Source organism: Notamacropus eugenii, chromosome 3, assembly GCF_028372415.1.
Source record: "Notamacropus eugenii isolate mMacEug1 chromosome 3, mMacEug1.pri_v2, whole genome shotgun sequence".
Lineage (NCBI taxonomy): Eukaryota > Metazoa > Chordata > Mammalia > Diprotodontia > Macropodidae > Notamacropus > Notamacropus eugenii.
Window position 1 is genome coordinate 193,315,999 of NC_092874.1, and position 23,674 is coordinate 193,339,672.

The 23,674-nt window shown below is 38.9% G+C and overlaps 1 protein-coding gene and 1 pseudogene across 5 annotated transcripts in view; one reads left to right on the plus strand and one right to left on the minus strand.

Annotated features, from left to right (window-relative positions):
* The window catches only part of NTF3 (neurotrophin 3), a 142,823-nt gene that overhangs the window by 42,849 nt on the left and 76,300 nt on the right, over positions 1-23,674 (plus strand). The gene's annotated exons all lie outside the window — the stretch shown is intronic.
* Positions 18,803-19,459, minus strand: LOC140531056 (cell death regulator Aven pseudogene; annotated as a pseudogene).

Consider the following 23,674-nt stretch of genomic DNA (forward strand, 5'->3'; position numbering starts at 1 on the left):
AAGGCTTTCTATAGAAGGTGGGATTTATCTGGTACTAAGGAAGCCAGAAAGCAGACATGAAGAGGGAGAACATTCCAGGCATGGAGAACAACAGTGAAAATATGCCTGTAGTCAGGAGAACGGAGAATTTTGTTGGAGGGACAGCAAGGAATCACAAAATATATGGTAGGGGGATAGGGTATAAGGTACAAGAAGAAATGAAAAGTGAAAGGGGGCAGGGTATGAAGGGTTGTGAATACCACATAGAGGATTTTAGAAGAGGAGTGGGTTTGAAGGAAAGGACGTGTGTCATTGTGGCTATGTCAAGTTTGAGATACCTTGAGGACATCATGTTCTAAATATCCACTAGGCAATTAGTTATATAGGGGCAGGGCTCATAAGAGAATATGAAGGTTTTATATATAAATCCGAGAGTCATCTCCATGAAGATGACACTTGAACCCACGGGAACCTACCTATGAGGTCCTGGAGACAGCATAGAGATAGAAGAGGGTCTAGGACAGAGCCTTGGTAATAGGGATCATGACGTATGTGATGCAGAGGAGCCTGAAAGCAGTCAAACTAATAGGACAACCTATGTACCTGTGGGTACACAGAAGGGAGAGAATATCCAAGGGAAGAAGGGAGCCAAAAATATTAAATGCTGCAGAGACTGAAAAAGATTGAGACCATTAGATCTGGCAACTGGCAATCATTGGTAACATTGGAGAGAGTTGTTTTTTCCCCCTTTAGTATTTGATGTGTTTTGCAGTCTGTTTTGAGTGATGTTGAAAGCCAGATTGCAGATGTTTGAGGAGACTGAGTAAGGTGGAAGTGGGGGAAACAGAATTGAAATATCTTTTTCAGTGAGTTTGGCTAAGAAGAGGTTGAAGAATATACAATGATAAGTAGTGAGGATGATAGAATGATCATTCTTTAAGGATGGGGGAGACTTGAGAATGTTGATAAGAAACAGAAAAGGGGGGAAAGGTAAGGGAGAGGAGAAAGCACCTAACAAAAGAAAGACAGAGAGACAAAAAACAAGGGAGAAGAGAGAGAGAGAACATGATAGTGGGGGTGATCTACACTGGGGAAAAGGGAAGAGGATGGGATAAAGAGATTAGTTTTAATGAGGAGAAGGAATAGCAGAGGGAATAGCAGAGGATGAGGTCAAGGGATTGTGACATGATAAAAAGAAAAGAGGAAGCTTGTAAGGAGTGAAATTTACTTGGTATTCCCAGTAAATTATGAGAAGAAGTCATCTGCTTAAAGGATATGGGAAAGAGGTGCCATAGAAAGTTTAAGTAGAGAAGAAAAGGTGGTAAACAGGGTAGAGAATACATTTGGAGTAAATGTATTGCCTTGCTGCAGTGAGGAGCCAACTGAGATTATATAAAAACTTTGTAGTTGATCTAGTCAACACAGGTGACTTCCTAAATATATAATCATGATACTGTCCTTTAACAATAATGTTAAGAGTGCTAAAGCTCAGGATGAGGTGTGTGCGTGTGTGTGTGTGTGTGTGTGTTGAGAAATAGAGATCTTAAAGAAAGAATGATAACTGTTGACACCAAGAAGCAGAGCTTTCCAAATCTTATGATGTTCCTTTTTTTTCATGGTTAAAAAGAGTGATCTTTGGAGTGGAAGAGATGGAACAAAATGGATGAATTGTGAGCTGATCCTTAAGCTATGAAAAGAAATATTAAGACAACACTTAGCAATCTTTGATTAGTTCATGTTACCTGGTCCAAATAAACTACATCTTTATTCCAAGAAATAGCAGATGTGCTTGTTGAGCCATTTTCAGTGGTCTTGGAAAGACCCTGAAGAACTAGATAGACACTACAGGATTGGAAAAGGGTGGACACCTTAATTTTCAAAAAAGAGGAAAATAAGGCAGTCTGCAAACTATAGAACAAAGTACTTGAAAATTCGAGGCAAAATTCAAGAACATACTCCACTTTTTTCTTTTGAGGGAAGAAGGTAAGGCAATTGGAGTTAAGTGATTTGCTCCAAGTCACACAGCTAGTAAGTATCAAGTCTCTGAGGCCAGATTTTAAATTCAGGTCCTAGTGATTGCAGGACTAGGGCTCTGTTTACTGTACCACCTAGCTGCCCCAAACATAGTACATTTTGAAGGGAATGATTAGTGATCATCTAGAAAAGTAGTTGGTGAACACAGTCAGGATGGTTTTATCAAGAGCAGGTTGTTTCAAGCTTATTTCATTTCCTTTTTTGACAGGGTTACTAGAGTGGTTGATCAGGGCAATTCCCTAGATATTGTTTACATTAGGTTTAATGAAGCATTTGACAAAGTTGTACATGTTATTCTTGTGTAAAATGTGGAAAAGTATGAGCTAGATAGTAATATATCAGTTCGCAATTGGGCTAATTGTTATATTCCCAGAGTATTTTCTTTTTTGTTCACAATGGAAGGGCTGCTCTAGGGAGTGCCTCAAAGAGTACTTGATCTTGTGCTGTTTTAATAGTTTCATCAATGATCAGGAGAAAGACATAAATGCCATGTTTATTAGATTTGCTGATGACACAAAGCTAGAAGAGATAGTTATCACAGTGGATGGCAAAAGTGGATGCCAAATGTCTTGGCATAACACCATTTGGCTGAATCCTATAAGATGACATTTCATAGGAATTAATGCAAGTCTTATACTTGGGTTCAAAAGTTATCTTCACAAGTACAAGATGGCAGAAGGTATAGTTTGAAAAAATCTGAGGGTATTAATTGTCTGCAAGCTCAGCATGAGTCAACAATGTAATATTGTCAAGAAAAGTAACACAATCTGTAACACAATCTGTAACTCAATCTGTAACACAATCTAAGAGACCTGGTGACTAAGATAGGAGATGTATTGACTTCCAGTTTCTCTGTCCTGGTAGGATCACATCTGGAGTCATATTTCAAGCTACGAGCACCACATTTTGGGAAGGGCTTCAACAATTTGTTGGAGGGAACTGCAATCAGGATTGTAAAGGGATAGGATGGAGTGCATTGTCATATGAGGGTCAATGGAAGGAACTGAGAATATTTATCCTGGAGAAGAGAAAACGTCGGTGGAACATGACAATTGTCTTTAAGAAGGGTAGTCACATGAGAAAGGGATTATTCGTGGTCTCAGAACTAGGAACAATGAGTGGAAGCTGTAAAGGTTCAATTCAGTTGGTGTAGTAAATTGCTCCCAACAGTTCTTGTTAAGTTGCTTTTTATTCATGTAGGACACTTCATATACCCTTTGGGGTTTTCTTAGCAAAGATATTGGAGTGGTTTGCCATTTTCTTCTCCAACTCATTTTACAGATGAGGAAACTGAGGCAAACAAATTTAAGTGACTTGCCCATGATCACACAGATATTAAATGTCTGAGGCCAGATTTGAACTCAGGAAGAAAGTCTTCCTGCCTTCAGGTCAGGGACTCTATCCACTGTACCACCAACTGCTCCAATCCCTAGCGATTAGAATTATTCAAAGGTGGAATTGTACAGCTTGAGGGACAGTGGGTTCTTTCCCAGTAGGGGATGATCACTTATCAGTTATGTAACGGAAGGAATATTATCTGAATTGTGGATTGGATTAGATGGTCTTTAAATCCCTTTTGAACTGGATTCTGTGAAATTCGCCTAACTGTATTATGATCTCAAATCCTTCCATCACATCTACAAGGACAGCAAGTTCCTTTCTGAAATCTAGTTATATAGTGTCTCCAGTGTTTTCCTTGATCTACCAGTCCTTCTACCCTGTCAGAGAAAAGGAAATTCAGTTAGTCGGGTATCATCTGATTTTGACAGAGCCATACTGGCTTTTGTAGATCACGATCTCCATTTCTAGATGCTCAAGTATTATCCTTTTAATAACATGTTCAAAAGTTTTTCCAGTGATGAGTCATTCCCACTTGTTTCTGGTTTACAACAGTCATGTCAAACTCAACTACAACCAGGGGACACTAACATAAGGGTCTCTGTGGACCGCATGTTGACTTAGTTTTAAAATGTAATATTATCACTGTTGTATTGAATTTTTATTTATTTTGGTAATTATTTCCCAATGAAATTTTAATCTGGTTCAGGCTGCGCTCTGGAGTGTTGTGAGCCATATGTGGTCTGTGGGCTGTGTGTTGGACACCTCTGGTTTACAGAGTCAGACTTTTCTTTTTTTGAAAACTGAATCATATCCCCTTCTTACATTTTGTGATGCCTGTTAAATTTTCTACAATTTTTTTTGTTCTCTCAGCCTTCCTTTAACCTTATTAAACACCCTCAGTTTCTTGCACCAGCATCATGGTATTGAGTCCTCTAACCATTCTACGTACTCTTCTCTGGGCCTAATTCAGCTTATCAGCTTCTTCCAGAGTATGTTGTTTGGAGCTTAGAACTCACCAGGACTGAGGATGACTATAAGTTTCCTTGGCTTGAACACTATCTATCCTACTACTGATGCAATCTAAGATTTGGTCAGCCTCTTAGCTCACAGGAAGCTTTTAGTCCAGTGAACCTTCTGATCCTTTAAATATGAGCTGCTTTCAAGCTGTTATTTCTTCCATCCTATATATGCATTTAAAAAAAAAAGCTAAATGTTGGCCTTTAAATTTCATCGTTGCATTTCATCTTTTCCCACTGAAGTCTTTCCCTGACATCATCATGGCATAGAGTTCTAGAATGTTATGTCATAAATCAGAAGTGTGGGAACATTCTGAGCCTGTGTGGATTGTCTCTTTTCCAAGAACAAGTCTAGATAAGTTTGAAGAGGTTAATTAACAGAAACTTGATTTCTGAGTGGTGAAACTTTTTCTCTCCCTGTAGCAACTTTCAAAAACCATCTTCTAAGGAAGGAAAGAAATAATCATTTATTAAGCATGTACTCTCTACCCAGGCACCGTACTAAGTGCTTTACAAATATTATCTCATTTGGTCCTCATAACAACCCTAAGAGATAGGTACTATTGTTATCTTCATTTTACAGTTGAAGAGACTGAAGCAGGCAGAGGTTAAATGACTTTTCCAGGGTCACACAACTAATAAATGTCTGAGGATAAATTTGAACTCATGTCTTCTTAACTGCACGTTCAGTACTCTTAAGTACTATATCACCTCACTACATAAGGCATAGAAAGAGTACCATATCTGTAAATTAAGGAAATAAATATATTTATCAATAATAAAGATTTATTGAACTCCTAATATTTGCTAAGCACTGAAGATAAGAGGGTCCTTAAAATGCTGATGTATAAATGCATTTCATCTTGTTAATTTCAAGCCATAGTTTCAGCCCCTCCAAGTAGTTATAAATTTATACTGATTCCTCATTCAGAGACTTGGTATAGGAGATTCTAGAAAATGAGACTGAGTGGGATTCATAGTGCAGATCTAAGCTTCTCAAGCTGGGGAACAAGATAAAACCACAAACTGGGACATTTTGATGGCATCAGGGTCCAAAAGCTTTGCTCAGCAGGTTAAAAATGGTCACTGGCATATAGGTTAGGTGGTGTAGCTTCAGGGCTAGAAATGTTTAGTGGTGTCTAGAGCTAAAGCAGAGTCAGTAGCAGGATCAGTGAGAAGAGAGCAAGAGATATGTGATCCAGGGGCAGTCTAAAGAGGCTCAAAACCAGCTTAGGAAATAAGGATAGAAGTCTAGTAAAGGGTTTACTTAAGTCCTTGTAGTTAACAGCCTTTGGAGGTTGTGACCCTCATCTTTTTTTATTTAATTAATTTATTCGTTTTCTGTTCCAACAATCACTTCCATGAGTTTTAATTTTCTCTCCCTCCCCCTATATAGCTTGCAATCTTATATGGATTCTACGCATACATTCTTATTAAACATACTTTCCCATTACTCATGTTGCATAGAATTAAAATGAATGGGAGAAACCATGAGAAAAACCTAAACAAAACAAAACATAGCCCAAAAGAAAATAGTCCGTTTCATTCTGTGCTCTGATTCCATAGTTCTTTCTCTGGATGTGGATGGCACTTCGCATGTGATGCTCATCTTTAAGCAGGTGGTGGCCACCTGATTCTCCTGATGTCACTGTTAAATAACTCCTGCTGTCTCCTGCATTGTACTTCATGGCAGTTGCCTGCCTGCTCTCCGTGGCTTTATCCAAAGATGGCCCTAGTTGTTTTGTTCTTTTTACTATTTATGCCTCTCACTTTTCTTGCAATTGCGCATCTGAAAAGTATATGATCTAAGCCTTTACCCAACTGCTGGTAAAAAAAAAAAAAAAAGAATAGCAAATTAGAATGAGGACAAAGCCCAGAGTCATGGAACATTAAACTAGAAGTCTACAACAAAATTGATGTTGATGATATTCTGGGTCTGGTTGTTCAAGTAATTTGAAATCCACTTAACACTATTATAATTTAGCCTATATCATTCCATCTTGTCCATAAGTATATTCTGACAAATTTGTAGGGCCTTGCTGAAATAAGGGTAGGCTATGTATTACCATTCCCTTCAACCTCTACACATACTTTAAAAAAAAATTATTAATTTATTTATTTTAAGTTTTCAACATTCATTTCCACAAAATGTTGAGTTCCAAATTTGTTCCCCATCTCTCCCCTCTTCCCACCCCAAAACGCCAAGCATTCTGATTACCGCTTCCACCAATCTGCCCTCCCTTCAAATACTCATCTTCCCTTTTGTCCTGTAGGACAAGATAAATTTCTATACCCCATATCTGTATTTCTCATTTCTCAGCTGTATGCAGGAACAATACTCAACATTTTTTCCTAAAACTTTGAGTTCCAACTTCTCTTCCTCCCTCCCTCCCCACTCATCCCCACTGAGAAGGCAAGCAATTCAAAATAGGCTATATATGTGTAGTTTTGCAAATGACTTCCATAATAGTCATATTGTGTAAGACTAACTATATTTTCCTCCATCCCATCCTGCCCCCATTTATTCTATTCTCTCTTTTGACTTTGTCCCTCCCCAAGAATATCTACTTCTAACTGCTTCCTCCTCCCATTTGCCCTCCCTTCCATCATCCCCCCCACCCTGCTTATCCCCTTCTCCCCTACTTTTCTGTATTGTAAGATAAGTTTTCATACCAAATTGAGTGTGCATGTTATTCCTTCCTTGAGCCAAATGTAATGAGAATAAGCTTTACTTTTTCCCTCTCACCTCCCCCTTTTTCCTCTATTGAAAAGACTTTTTCTTGCCTCTTTTATGAGAGATAATTTGCCTCATTCCATTTTTCCCTTTCTCCTCCCAATATATTCCTCTCTCACCCATTATTTTATTTTTATAGATATGATCCCTTCCTATTCAACTCACTCTATGCTCTCGCTCTCACTCTCTCTCTCTCACTCTCTCTCTCTCTCTCTCTCTCTCTCTCTCTGTATAATCCCACCAACTACCCAGATACTGAGAAAAGTTTCAAGAGTTACAAATATTATCTTTCCATGTAGGAATGTAAACAGTTCAGCCTTAGTAAGCCCCTTATGATTTCTCTTACCTCTTTACCTTTTCATGCTTCTCTTGATTCTTGTGTTTGAAAGTCAAATTTTCTTTTCAGCTCTGGTCTTTTCATCAGGAATGGTTGAAAGTTCTCTATTTCATTGAAAGACCATTTTTTCCCCTTGAAGTATTATACTCAGTTTTGCTGGATGGTAATTCTTGGTTTTAATCCTAGTTCTTTTGACTTCTGGAATATCATATTCCATACCCTTCAATCCCTTAATGTAGAAGATGCTAGATCTTATGTTATCCTGATTATCCTTCCACAATACTCGAATTGTTTCTTTTTAGCTGCTTGCAATATTTTCTTCTTGACCTGGAAACTCTGGAAATTGGCTACAATGTTCCTAGAAGTTTCTCTTTTCGGATCTCTTTCAGGAGGTGATTGGTGGATTCTTTTGCCCTCTGGTTCTGGAATATTAGGGCAGTTTTCCTTGATAATTTTATGAAAGGTGATGTGTAGGTTCCTTTTTTGATCATGGCTTTCAGGTAGTCCCATAATTTTTAAATTGTCTCTCCTACATCTATTTTCCAGGTCAGTTGTTTTTCCAATGAGATATTTCACATTATCTTCCATTTTCTCAGTCTTTTAGTTTTGTTTTGTGATTTCTTGGTTTCTCATAATGTCATGAGCTTCCATCTGTTCCATTCTAATTTTTAAAAAACTATTTTCTTCAGCGAGCTTTTGAACCTCCTTTTCCATTTGGCTAATTCTGCTTTTTAAAGCATTCTTCTCCTCATTGGCTTTTTGAACCTCTTTTGCCATTGAGTTAGCCTATTTTTAAAGATGTTATTTTCTTCAGCATTTTTTTGGATCTCCTTTAGCATGCTGCTGACCTGCTTTTCATGATTTTCTTGCATGTCTCTCATTTCTCTTCCAAATTTTTCCTTCATTGCTCTCACTTGATTTTCAGAATCCTTTTTGAGGTCTTCCATGACCTGAGACCATTGAATATTTATTTTGGATGTTTGGGATACAGAAGCCTTGACTTTTATGTCTTTTCCTGGTGGTAAGCATTATTCTTCCTCATCTGAAAGGATGGGAGAAGATACTTCTTCATCAAGAAAGTAACCTTCTATAGTCTTACTTTTTTTTCCCTTTGTTGAACATTTTCCCAACCAGTTACTTGACTTTCGGGTTCTTTGTCAAGAGTAGCATATATTCTGGGGACCTATAAGATCGCAGTTCCTCCTTCAAGGTAACATAGTCAACCCCTGCACACTGATCTGGGAGTAACCAGGAACTTTTGTGCCCAGAATCTGTGAGTAGCAGAATTTCCTCTCTACAACTGCCTCACCTCCAGTTCCGCTATGCCATCACTTAGGGCTGAGGTGCAGATCAGTTGCTCAGTTCCCCCAGGGGCTTTACAATGAGGCCTCCAACAATGGATGTAGGCTGCTGCCTGTTGTGGGAGCTGCAGCTGTCTGCTGCTGAGGGCTTTGCTGCTGCTGCCTGGGGCCAGAGCTATGGGGGAAACCCTGTTCCCTTCTTGGCCAGCTGAAAAAGTCCTCTCGCTGACCTTTGGCATCTGTGGGTTGAGGGATCTGCGAACTGCCACTGCTGCTGCTGGAGATTCCACCCCTGAGGTCTACTGGGTCCTCCTCCCCTGCCCCAGCCCAGCCTTGATGGCACAACAGACCTTTCCCATTTTCCTTCTAGGCCACCCTGGACTGGAAGTCTCCTCCACTCTGTTGTTCTGTGGCTTCTGCTGCTCTCGAATTTGTTGAGAGTCATTCTTTACAGGTATTTTATGGGCTGTAGGGGAAGAGCTAGAGTATATGCATCTTTCTACTCCACCATCTTGGCTCCGCCTCCCTCCCTACACTTTGTACCCTTTTATTGAGCTTTTCCATTAATCTCCTTAGATGCAAGATGGTAAAAGAATGACATCATTAATTATAATTGTTGTTTTTATAATACTTTTAAAAATATTCTCTTATTTAGTACTCATAGTAGCCCTGGGAGGTAGGTGCTATTATTATGCGCATTTTATAATGAGGACAACCAAGGCAGACAGAATTTATGTGACTTGCTCAGAGTCCTGTAGCTAATAAATGTCTGGAGCTGGATTTAAACGTGTGCCTTCCTGATTCCAGGTCCAGTGTTTTTCTGGGCCACCTACAATTGAAGCTTTATGTGCGACCCTGCTTAATGTATGGCAAGCTGTTTATATTCCATTCTTGCCAGCTAGGTTGCCATTTCCCCTGAATATCAGTTAGACCCTGGCTCAGTGATCTGTGGGGAAATCTGTATTTTTCAGGTGAGCAGAAGTAACCCCTGCAAGTTCAGCTCAGTAGTTTAGCATTCTAAAGACTTAAACTTGATTCTTGATGTAGTATTATAATAGCAATTTGGTTTTAGTAGACCAAAGGAATGAATGTTTTTTGAACCTCAAAGATCTTATGACCCCCTCCTTCTCAGGCCCCTAGTCACTCCAGGAAAGGGGTGGGTGTGTTTACAGGCAGACCTGAAAGGCCTTCTCTTCTAGAGGTTCATTCCAGTTTGTCGCCTGGCTTTTTGGCTGTTGGTGATGTAGGGTCTGAGATGTAATTTTTATGGTAGAGAGATTGGGGTAATGGAGAATGAATGTAAAAGCAGAGATATTGATAATATAGCTGATAGCTTGTAATTTTTCTCAAACTGTATCTAGCAGATGAGAAACTGAAGAAGATTCTATTACACTCATCACTATATAGGATCAGTGAGGAAAGAATTCTCCCATTTTCCCATGGCATTTCACAGGATGTAAAAACATCCATCTCATGGTTGCCACCATTGAGAATCTAGCTAACCTGACTGTAGTGTTTTTGTTGGATAAATTCCAACTTATACAATTTCCACTTATTATTGCCAGATTGAGCCCACCACCATACTGGTACCTTCAATTTGAATAGTGCAAATACTTTTCAATTCCAGATGAATGAATATGACACTTTTAATCTCTTCACAATAAGTCAATTTCTTCATTTTTTCTGCTTTTATCCTCTTGTCCAAGTCCTTTCATAATTTCTGGTATAATCACTTTGCTTTTTGGTTTGTATCAAGGTTGTATCTCATAAGTTAACTTTTTTGTTCTGTAATCTGCCTCTCTAAATGTATGTAGCCTCAGATGCCCTCAACTCACTTTGTCTTTTCCGATATGTCCTGGTATTTTTTTTTTTTACTTTAATCATAGAGAATACTTGGTAACCCAGAGCTCACCGATTTCAACAAAAACCCACTGCATATCGTAGTACATGAGTTGTAGTAATTCTAGGATTTCCTTAGCTGAAGTTAGATAATAATAATAATAGTTGACATCTATCTCATACACTTCATACCCAGATGATCATTACCCCAACCCTGGGAGGAAGCTGGCATTATTATTTCCATTTTATCTTTGAGATAACTCAGATTAAATTACTTGTCCATTATCACTCAGTAAGTGTCACAGGTGGGATCTAATCTCAGATCTTCTGATGTTCTCCACTAGAGCACTTTACCTCTCATAAATCCAAGTGAATGTTTTCCAGCTATCTGGTGGTGAGATTAAAAAAAACACACACAGTTAGAGGTGCTAATGGAAGCTTGTGAGGGGTGAGAGGGGTTTGGGGAGATGTATAGAAACATGAAATCTCAGAACTTGAAATGGTTGTTTTGAGACTTGAACAGAACTTAGAGTTGAAAAAGAACCTAAAAGACAACCTAGTTCAACTTTCCATCCAGTATGGAAATTCTTGCAATAAAATGACAGATGGTGATTCAGTTTCTGCTTAAACACTCCTATGAGGAGTTGCTACTTTTTGAAATAGTCTGTGTCCCATGACTGTAAAGCTGTGTAAGAAACATCTTCTTCCTGTTGAGTCAAAAATCTACCTCCACTGATTCCCTCTGGGAAGACAAAGCCCAATCACTTCCACAATGCTGTCCATCAGTTTTGAAGACAATGATCTTGGCAGTTTTAACCAGGTTAAATGTCTATAGTTCCTTCAACCAATACTCATTAAGATAATTATCATGATACCGGTTACCATCCTCTTGTCAGTGTTCTTCCTAAAATGCGAAGACCAGAAATGAACACATTGGTTAAGATGATTTGTGACTGAGGCAAAAAACAGGACTCTCCCTTCCTTTCTTCTCTATACTATAGACTTCTGTTAATATAGATGAAGATCATATTAACTTTTGTGGCAATCATATTTTGCTATTGATCCATAAGGAACTTGGAGTCAACAAACTCCTGAGGTCTTCTTCATATGAACTGTTTTCTAGACAATCTTTTAAAAAATAATTTAGATCCTAAATGAGAGATTTTACGTTTGCCATTATTAAGCTCTATCTTATTTCAGCACCATTGTTCTAGCCTAGTAGGATAACTTTTGAAACCTAATTCCATCATCCTACATGTTAGGCACCTCACTTTGCCTTGTGTAACCTTTAAATTGAATAAGCATCTACATCTACATCCAGATTATTGATTTCATTTATCTCTTAATCAAGATTTGACCAGGAACAGAGACCCATAACACATCACTGCTGATTTTTTTTCAGGTTGACATAATAGGAAGAGACTAGTTACTGTTGGCCTGAGCAGTATTAGATTTTAAGTTCCCACCAATGAGCAAGAGAATGATGAGATAGTTTCTGAAGATTCTGCTCAAGTTTCAAAAGCTGCTATTCTTGAAATGTTAATGAAATTAGTGTCAAACCAAAAAGACTCTTGATTGGTCATTGCCAATAAGACTTGTTTTCAATATCTGGTTGTCATGGGGCCATTGGAAAGTATGCAGAGGCCTTACAACATTCCTTCCCACCCCAAAAGGAAAAAAAAAACAAACCAAACAAAACAACTTTAGGGTACAACTACTGGATGTAGTAGAAGGAGCATTGTATCATTGTTTTGAAGGCATCTTTACATTTTGTCCTTTTTTCCCCCCAAACTAACTTTTCTAGTTATACTTCCTCATTGATTAATAATTCTTTACTTCTCTCCCTCTTTAAATACTGAAGTGTAAAATTTTGCAAAGGTCAGTTCTTGTTTGTTTCCCTCTGTAGGCTGCAAAATTGAAACTGCTTGCATGCACAATTTGTAGCATGGTGTCACTATCAAAACTTTCCCTTCTTCCCTAATCCCCCCCTCCTATAGTCTCCCCTACCTCACCTCCTTAGCATTTTCCCACCCTCCTACTCTTTCCTATTCTCCAGAGATTCTCAGAATCCTATGGAGCATAGTCTTTGCTCCAGCTTCCAAATCCTTTCACATTTGCACATTTTCCCTGCCTCCCCTCCACCTCACCCCCTCCCTCTGTCTCCCTTCCTTTATCAGTTTATGTTTTCCAGTTAGGAAAATCCTAGACCCTGCCTGGCAGCTATTCCAGTTGGATTTATATATGTGCTATATTGTAAAACTGTTCTCTCTGTAATGCAGAAATCTCTTTGATCCGTATTTAGCTATATTTGTTCTCCCCAGCAGATGTTTTGAGTAGTTACAGGGTTTTCTTCTTTCCATTTGCATGGTCTTATGCCCTTTCAAGCTTCTTACTTGTTCAAGATCTTTCTTCCAGCTGACCACAGGCCATGGACATCTGTCACAGATGTTTACGCAGCAGAAATATCACTGCTACCATAGACTCACTCTTGTCCTAAATACATAATTTATGTGGGTAAATAAATGCAATATGAATTTATCTTTTCTAGTAGCTGTGGTATTATATGGTTAGTGAGAGGCAGTTGTGTTCTATATCCATTTCTACAGATGAGAGAAAGGGGGTAGGGAAGCAGCAGGAACTACTGTTTGGGGTGCTGTTCAGGTTAAATTACACAGAAATGATCCATTGGCAACCTTTAAGAATTGTCCTTTGCCATATAACTGCTATGGTGGAAAGTGAGATAGTGGAAGGAGAGCTGGATTTGGAATAAAAGACCTTCAGTTCAAAGCGGGCATCTTTTCCTTATCATTTTGCTTCGTCTGTTCCTTGGTTTCTTCTTTAAATTGATGGATTTTAACTATACAATCATTAAGATCCTTCTAGTGTTAAATACTACTGACTTCTTCAAAATCACCTTCTATCTATTTAAAATAGATCAGGGTGTTCAGGGGGCACAGAAAATACTTAGAAGGCACTAGCAAGAGTTAAGAAGAAAATTTATGAAATTGTGAAGTCTGTAAAACTCCACATGGTTTTATGTAGGTTTTATGTCCTCTAATCCAATTTACCCAGGCAGGCACTTAGTAAACTTATGATTGAATGAGGTGGGATATTACAGTATGTATCTGTTCATGCACCATTGAGGAGGAACAAGCCAAGAAGGCAAGGATCCTCTCGGATCCGGTTCAGTCTTTTGTTTATTTGCTACTTATCTCTGCTCACTCCTTAACAGGAATTTGAGGTCTTGAATAGGGTCCTAGGGAGGATTAGGAAGGATAATGCTCTAGAATAAATGAAACAGACAGAGCAGTTTGGAAAGATGAAAGAAGGGTGGAGTAGATTGTACAAGGAAGGCCTTTGAAAGTGATCAAAAGTAATAGCTTGATATGTAGTGAGCTCTTTGTCACCCCCGACTCCCATTCTTATTCCTGCTTCATTTTTCCAAAAACCACAGGCAGACCTCCTAATGTTTTAGCAAGAACATATTCCAAGCAGGTTTGCCTAGTCCCATGTTGTCATGAGTCTTCTCATCTGGTATAATTCTTCAAACTCTGCTCCGTACTCCTCTTCTCTACTCCTGTCTTTTTTCCACATGTGAGCATGCTACTCCTTCTTTTCATGGTTTCCATGCCTTGGAGGCTGCACGACATCTGTCTTCTATCTCTTTTGGATATGGAAGTACATGTCAAGCTGTTCAGATGTGTCCCATGAGTGAACCAGGAGGTGGTGCCAACAGGGATAGCCCTGGGTCCAGACGCTAATCTTTTCTCCAATAACATTGTTAAAATGGTGCTAATTCCATAGTGTGGCAGAGTGGGAAAAGTCTTGAATTTGAAGTCAGATTACTGAGGGTCTAGTTTTGACTTCCAACACTTCCTAACTCTGTGACTATTATTATCTAATCATTGCTTTTTTTTCTCGCCCTACCTCCTTTACAGGGTTGCCTTAAGGAAATCGCTTTGTAAATCTTAAAGTGCTAAGGAAATGTGAAATACTTCTGCTACTTCTCTGCCACTTCACCACCATCTCTTTTTTTTTTCTGAATCCAAAGTCTCACTTCTTATCATATGGCACTCAATTCATTTCAACAAAGCACTCAGTAAACATCTATTATACATAAGACCACTCTGAAGATTCAGAAAATATGATGAAAACCAGTAGCAGCTCTCAGGCCTGCATTCTACTGGCAATATTTTCATGGATGAATATATATAAAATATCAACTTTCAAGTGTTATAAGATTAGTGATAAGCAAGATGTCCTAAACCAATTTCTCAAGATGAGGGAAATTAAGTTCTTCACCTGTTCCCAGTCCCCTCCCAATAAATGAACATTGCTGTCTTTTGTATAGCCAGCTGTATAGACAGCATCATCAGCATGATTTTATGAGAAGGGCACTAGATTTGTAGTCAGAAGACCTGTTGGGATTTCATCTTCGATGCTTACTTTGTCTGTGACCTTTGGGGCAAGCCATTTCTATTTGGGGGGCTTCAGTTTATCTATAAAATTTTGTCTTCATACTAGACAGCTTCTAAATTTCTACCTCTAAATCCTTGATCCTTAAGTCTCTTGTAATGCCAAATAAAAAACAGTGTTCTTTGGATTCAAAGAAAGAGAACAATGGCGGAACCAAGATACTACCTGTAATCTAGGAAAGCAAGACTATCTTTGTAAGCTGAAATGAACTTTCAGTGATTGACTGATTTCTCACTAGACACCCTAAATATTCTCTCTCGCTTTTTTGCTGGATCCTTTTTCAGATCATACTTGTAAGTGTCCTTCAGGGCTCTATCCTGGGTCCTCTTCTCTTCTCCTTCTATACTACTTAGGTTGGTGACTTCATTAGCTCCCAAGGATTTAATTATCATCACTATGAAGGTAATTTTCGAATTTACCTTTCCTGCCCCAGTATCTTTTTTGCCATCTAATCTCACATCTCCAAGTGCCTTTCAAATAACTCAAACTGGATGTCTTAGTAGACATTTTAAGCTCAACAGGTTCAAAACAGAGCTCATTATCTTTCCCTCAAAACCCTCCCCCCCCTTCTCTATTGCTTTTAAGATAACGCCATCTTTCCAGTCTCTCAGACTTGCAAACCTAGGAATTATTCTGTATTCTTCACTGTCTCTCATTCCAGTTCATCTAAGCTATTACCAGCACCTGTCAATTTCACCTTTCACCTCTTATATGTCCCCTTCTCTTCTGTGGTCCTGCCATTCCTCTAGTGCAGACCCTCATCACCATACACTTTTCAGTAGCCTTCTGGTGGATCTGACTGCCTCAAGTCTGTCCCATCTCCAATCCATTCTCCTTTAGCCAGTAAAGTAAAAATGCAAGTTTGACTACCCAGTAAACTCTAATGACCTCCAAGAGCAAATATAAGTACTCTTTTGTGTATTAAAAGCCTTCATAACTTAGTCTTCTCCTACCTTTTCAGTCTTCTTCCATCTCACTCCCCAATATGTATATTCTTCAATCCTATGACATTGACCTCCTGACTGTTACATGAACAAGACTCTGCATCTCTCAGCTCTGGGTATTTTTTTCTGACTGCCCCCCATACCTGGGATGCTCTCTCTCCTCCAGTCTGAACACTGACTTCCCTGACATCCTTGGGGTCCCATCTAAAATTGCATTTTGTACAGGAAGTCTTCCCTAACCCCTCTTAATTCCAATTCTTTCTTTCATTTAATTATTTCCTATTTATCCTGATATAGCTTGCCTTGCAAGACTATTGTCTCCCGCATTAGATTATGCTATTTGAGGATAGGGACTGTCTTTTGCCTCTTTTTGTATCTCCAGAGCTTAACATGGTATCTGGCTCATAGTAGATGTTTAATAAGTGTTTATTGATTAATTTAACTCATTTTAGGCCAGGACAGAAAAAGGAGGGAGGGAAAAAGAAGTTATTAAATACCTGTTATGAGTCAGTCATTGTACTAAGCACTTTATACATATTACCTCATTTCATCTTCACAACAACCTTGGGAGGTAAATATTATTATTATCATCCCCGTTTTATAGTTGAGGAAACTGAGACAGAGGTTAAGTGATTTTCCCAGAGTAGCACATCTAATAAGTATCTGAGGCTAGATTTGAACTCAGGTCTTCCTGATTACAGACCCGCTGCTCTACCCACTGGGCTACTAGATGTCTCAGAAAGAAAAAAAGAGTGAACAGGAAGTTGATAAGGCTATACCTTAAGTATCAATAGAATGTGATGCTTGATTTTTCCTAACCATAGACATCAAACACACCATGGCCTTTAGGACATCTAGTGGATTTAGATCTTAATTTGTTGATCACCAGTGTTTAGAAATGCACCTTAAAACCTTCAGTTTGGAAATTCATGACACCAGAAGATTTTCCCCTGAAAGTGAAAACTCTTTGGACTGCAAATAGCATTACCAAAATCATTTTGCGTACGCCTCTGGATAGAACTGTGTAGAAACCACTGCAGGCAGGCAGCCCTGGTACTACCTATTTGGAAAGCTCTGGCAGTGAAGTTGATACTGCAACTTTCCTCCATCGCCTAATCGAGGCTTCAACAACTCTTGGAATCTCATCTTCCGGTTACTTTGAGTTAAATGCCCTGAATCTACTGTGTGTCTGACTGGAGGGCAGGATTTTCATGAGATTCCTGTTCGGCAGCTCAGATGAAGTCGAATAATGAAGGCCAGATTAGTTCCTGAGCACTGATACTTGCCAAAAGTTTTACCAGACTTTCTAAAACAGATGAAGAGGCAGCTGCCTTCCAAGGCCAAGTGATGCTGGTCCTGGTTACCATAGGGAATGGCTGCTTAATCTGAGTTCTATCTTAGACCTCTGGCAGTCTGATGAAGCCTTGGCACCCCTTCTCAGAACAACCTGTGTAAATGTAGTGAAGTAGATGCAAAGGAAATCAATTATACAGAAATAGAATTAGCAAAATATATAGTTGTAATATATTATAAATTACATATATTATATATTATTTTATATTTTTATGTTATATATTTTTTAAACTTCATAGGCCCCAGATTAAGAATTCCCAGCCAAAGGAGATTTTGAATGACCACTCTATCATTTGTGCTAATTCATTTCTAACTATTTGCATTGAGGTCTGCTCACTTAGATAGTTTAAAGCAGTGACCTTGAAACATTTTCAGTCACATATCACATACCCACCAGTAAAAAATGTTTGAGCATGTTCTTGTGGCGTGTATGGTGTGTTTGTTTATAAATAACATGCACGTACTACTGTATCAGTACGTTTTATATATATATATAATATAATATATGATATATATTATATATAATATATATATATTATAAAACAGTCATAAAAATGGGGATAAGGAAGGACTGGACCATATTTAGTGATTTCAGTAGTATGCAGATCTCCCTGATAAGGATACTTCCCCTTCCATAGCAGGTAGGCACCTTCTCTGTAACTTACAAGCTCAGAGGGCATTCAGATAAGATTTTTAAAATATTTATTGTATTTTTTTTTACTCAGTGATGATTTGAAAAACCTTTCTAGACTCAACAAAACAAAATTTTGTTGAGGAATGTGATTTTGAAAATGCATCATTATTTTTGAGAATTTTGGTTTATCATTTTTTGAATTAAAAATACACTGCAGTTTTCCAAAAGCAAATGAACAGGGGCATGACTGACAGTTCTTTTGTGTTGTGGAATTCCCTCTTTTCTCTCAGGTTACTTCATGTATTTTAAGTGACAGGAGACTTGTGGGACCTACTACAGAGTGAGGACATCAGTGTCAATCGAAGGAATGCTTAATTTCTTTTTAATAGCATAAATAATTTATACTTCCTACATGCATGAAGGCATCAGTCATACCTTGATCTTGTTGCATCCTGTTAATTAGCAACACTTAATTTGCTATAAACAAAGCGGGGAAAGGGAGTGGGTGGAACCTAAATCACACTGATGTTACATGAGGAGTATAGGGTATATGTGGCAGCATTATGCTCCTTTGAAGAATTTAGGTTATTAAATTCTAGGCTAGAGAGGATAAGTAATTGGAATGAGTCTCTTTATTGCATCAGTTGTTGTCAGAAAGATAGAGACAGGCAAACTATAGCTAATCATGCTAGATCCCTGATTTGGGATATGCTTAGAATTCTTTTTTCCTGGAGGATTGCCTTGTTCGGTGTTTACATCTTTTCACCCACTCTTAAGTAACAAAGCAAGCACAGTTCATCAGGCACTTTGTTGGTTACTCAGATTCCAAACTCTTTTCTTAAGTCACAGGGAGTTTTGCAGGAACATTTTTCTCCTGAGGTTCTGAGATGCCTGAGCTGTTAGAGTATTGTTATCCTCCTCTTTTATAGGAGCATCTAAATTTAGTAGCAGATCTAATTCTTCATCCAGATGGTACGCAGTTGGCTACAATGGGAGAGTGATTTTTCTGACAAGCCTCCAAAAACATGGCCCAACTCCCTTCTTTACCTGTGGGCTCTGGCTGGCTGGCAGCATTAGAGCTCACATCAGAGATTGAATCTAAGGGCTATCCTATCTGCATAACCCAGCCATCTTCCATTTCCTTTGGTTTCATTTGTGGCAACTCTGGAGGAGCTGTAGCCTGGATTAACACAGCAGCCACATTTAGCTAGAATGATAGAGATAGCTCTTGAAGGGCTCCGATGAATTCCACACAGTCTACAGAGGGCTAAGATCTCTTTAGGAGATGAAACTTTGATATCCTACTCTTTTTTCCTCCATAAAGTGAATCTGTGGGGAGTCATCTGCAGATCTAAGGTTCATTGTCATCAGTCTTGTTTTGTAATTTCCCACCTTCATTTTCTGCCTCTTTCTCATTGTCTTGAAATCTATTCCAGAGGCAGTCTTTGTTTTCGAATAATTTCCCATTCATCAATCTCTTTTTCATAGATTTCTTTTTTTTGTAAGTCTCTGGCATTTCAAGCTTTTGCAGTTTGGCATCATCCTCATTGCATTGCGTTCCCTCATTCACTCTTTAGTCCATCTAAATCATCTTTCTAACTGTTCTTGACATATGACATCATCTCTCTCTGGGCCTTTGCATTCAGTGTCCCCCATGCCTGGAATGTGCCTCCTTCATTTCTGCCTCACACAATTCCTAGTTTACTTTAAAGCTGAATTCAAATTCTACCTTCTCTATGAGGCTTATTCTGATCTCCCTGGTTGTTAATGCCTCCGCCTCCTCAAATTATCTTGTATAGATTTTTTGTACCCACATATTTATACGTTGTATGCCCTAGTAGATGTAGGCACCTTGAGGGTACAGATTATTTCTCTTGTCTTTGGAGCCCCAGCATAATGCTTGGCTGGCACATATTAGGTGATTTATAGATGGTTGTTGATGCCACCTTCCACCATTCCAGTGGGCTCAGTGCCGTGGTCTGGCCAATATAATAAAAACGACAATTTTACCTAAACTAATTTAGATTTTCAACACCATCCCAATTAAATTACCAAAAATTTGTTTTATGAATTAGAAAAAAAATAACAATTCATTTGGAACAAAAAGTCAACGATATCAAAGGAAATCATAAAAAAATGGAAAGAAAGGAAGTTTAGCAGTATCAGATCTTAAATTATATTATTAGGCAGTAATTATCAAAACTGTCTGGTGCTGGCTAAGAAATAGAAAGGTAGCTCAATGGAATAGAGTGGACATACAATTTAAGCAACAAATAAGCATAGTAACCACGCAATTTATAGCAGCAAATAAACATAATAACCTTGTATTTGACAAGTATAAAGACTTAAGATTTGGGGATAAGAATTCATCATTTGGTAAAAAATTGTTGGGAAAACTGGAAAGCAGTATGGCAGAAACTGGACATGGACCAATATCTTACCCCATTTAGTCCCCAAAGCTTTTCCTGTGTCACACCAGCCCCTAGCTCATGCTGCTACTTCTCCCTCCACTTCTTCCCTTGCCACCTTTGCCATCTTCCATGTAGCTGTAAGTGTAGCACAGTTCTGATCATGTCATTTCTCCGCACAGTGAAGGTCCAGTGGCTCTCTGTCACCTCGAAATGAAAATGCAGACTCCTCAGCTTGGCATGTCCAGCCTTCCATCATAGTTTGGCTCTAGGCTATCTTTACAGGCTTCTAGCACGTTATTTCCTTTCCTGCACTCTCTGTTCCAGCCAAACTAAATTGCTTGTTGTGTCCTTTTCAGAACATTCCATCTTCCAAATACATGCCTTCACATATGTAGGCAGTGCTCCTTGCCTGGAATGCCCTCCCTTCTCACCTCTGCTTCTTAGAGTCCCTAATTCCCTCTAAGGCTTACAATTCAGGTGTTGACCCCTCCCTTAAGGCTTATCCTGTTCCCCTCGGTGCTTGTGCCCCACCCCCCAAAAATTACTGTGTACTTATTTTACATTTATCTTTCTTTGTATGTAGACTTTTTGAAGGCAAGGATTGCTTGATTTTTATCCTCTTATCCCCAATACTTACCTTTCTGTTCTGTACTGCTTAGCACCTAATAGGTACTTAAGAAGTATTTACTGAGTGAATGAACTTTGTAAGCATGACAAGGCATGTTAGAGTTTGAATCCTGGATTTTTTGTTTATTACTTGTTTGTTCATAGTTAAGTCACTTCCCCTTGCTAGATCTCAGTTGTCCTTATCAGTAAAATGAGAGAGCTTGATTGGATGATCTTTGAGGTTCTTTCTAATCAACATTAGTAACTCTCAATCTTAAGATTTAGGAAATGGAAAAATCTGAAGGTATGTCAAGCTGAGACATACACCTGTAGGCACATGTGTAAGTGAGAACCTTCTTCCCCTGCACAAGAGTTTTATTTTACTTTGAGTTTGGGGATCCGCTTACTAGCATGGGCAGGGAGACTCTAGAGCTATACTAGAGTTAATATATTAATTCTGCCTCTCTGGGGAGGTAGATTTCATGGTGACAAAGAGGGCTTGATAATGTGAGTTGTCCTTTTTTACTTTTCTGTTTAAACATCTACTCTGTCCCAGGCACTGTGCTAAGCTCTGGGGCAAAAGACATTCCCCATCCTCAAAGAACTTACAATATAATGGAAGAGACAACAGTCAAACAAAATATCCAAAGAAAGCTGTATCAGGATAAATTGGAAATAATTAAAAGAGGGAAAGTGGAGATCAGGGAGGTCAGTACAAAGGAGGGTGAACATCCCATTCATAAAGGACAACCAGAAAAAATACCCAGAGCTGAGAGATGGAAGATCTTGTTCACGTAACAGTCAGGAGGCCAGTGTCACTGGACAGAAGACTACATATTGGTGAGTAAGGTAGAAGAAGACTGAAAAGATAGGAGGGGACGAGGCTATGAAGGGCTTTGAATGCCAGAAAGAGTATATTGCATTTGCTTCTAGAGGCCATAGGAAGCTACTGGAGTTTACTGGGTAGTCATACCTGCATTTTAAGAAAATTACTTTAGTGGCTGAAGGAGAATGCATTGGAGTTGGGAGAGACTTGAGGCAGGCAAAATCACCAACAGGCTGTTTCAAGGTGTGAGGTGATGAGGGCCTGTACTAGAGGGGTGGCAGTGTCAGAGGAAAAAAAGGGGGCATTTTCAAGGGATGTTGGTTGGTTTCTCATTCCCACTACCTTTGTTTAAAGTTAACATTCTTTTGGGCTTACTAGCTCATTTTTTTTGAGAGCAGAGATTGGTATCTTTTTTGTATTTATATCTCCAAATGTCTGGCACACTGCTGGCACTTAATAAATGCATTTTTGTGCCTGTGTTTTTTCCCCTTTCTTCTTCCAGTTCCCACATGGGATCATAGGTATTAGAGCTGGAAAGTATCATTTCCCTTAATTTTCTCCGTATGGAAACTGAGACCCAAAGAGGTGAGCATCATGGAATGGCCTCTAAACTAGGACTGACACCGACACATAGTAATTTTTGTGTGAGTCTAGGCATGTAACTTAACCTGTCAGTGTTCTTGGTAACTCTCTAAGAGATTTCAAATCATCAAAACTTATTGGCAGAACTTATTTGGAGTATTTCTTTTTCAGTTCTGAGACTCACACAGAAGTATACTCATGTTGCTAGGTGGCTTCCAGAAGAGAACAGCTAGGACAACTAAGGACCTTGAGCTCATTTGATACAAGAATTGATGAAAGGAATAGGAGAAGTTTGGTTTGAAGAAGTTAAGAACTTAGGTATATGACAGCTGTCTTCAGGTATAGCATTTGAAAGTTCATCATATGGAAGAGGGATTAGACTTGTTTTGCTTGGCTCCAGAGAACAGAGGTAGGAGAAATAGTTCAGAGTTTCAAAGAGGCAAATGTAGACTTAATGTAAAAAAAGACTTTCTAAAAATTGGGGGTTGATGGATTCTTCTTCCCTGAAGGAAAAAGTAGGATAACAAAGTATGTGTCAGGACTCTGAGGTACCTGAGGTCCCTTCCAATTCTGAGAAATTTTGATTCCAGGTTAGCACATCAGCATTCATCCCAGATTCTCTTGGGAATTTTTCCCAGAGGAGTCCTCTTTCTGCCACCTCCAGACCTACACCATTCCCAAGGACCTCATGGAAGCTGAACATATCTTTTTAACTTTCTTGACTTCCTTGCTCTCTGTCTTCAGGGAAATCATGAAGCACCTCCTATGAAAGTATGCTGGCACTGGTCTTGAATTCCCTGGACATTTCTAGCATGTGAAGAACCAGGGGACTTGGAATCAGATGACCTAGCTTCAAGTCTTGACTTTACTGCTTAATACTTTGCAATGGTTGGCAAGATGTTTCATCTTTCTGAGAATGAGAATTCTCATATGTAATCAATAAGCATTAATTTTGTGCCTCATATCCTGGGCCCTGGGAATACAATCTGCATAAAGATCCAGAGATGGGAGGTAGAATGTCATATGTGGAGATCAGTAAGACTAGTTTGGCTAGACCATAGAATGCTCGAAGGGGAGTAATGGCTGATAAGCTATAATAATTTAGAATGTAAAGTTGGAGCCAGACTGGAAAGGACTTTAAGTGACAAGAGATTGCATTTTATCCTAGAGGCAATAAAGGGCCATTGAAGTTTATTGATCTGAGGAATGACATTGTGCTGTGGGAATATTAATTTTGCACTTGGAATAAAGAGGGGAAAGA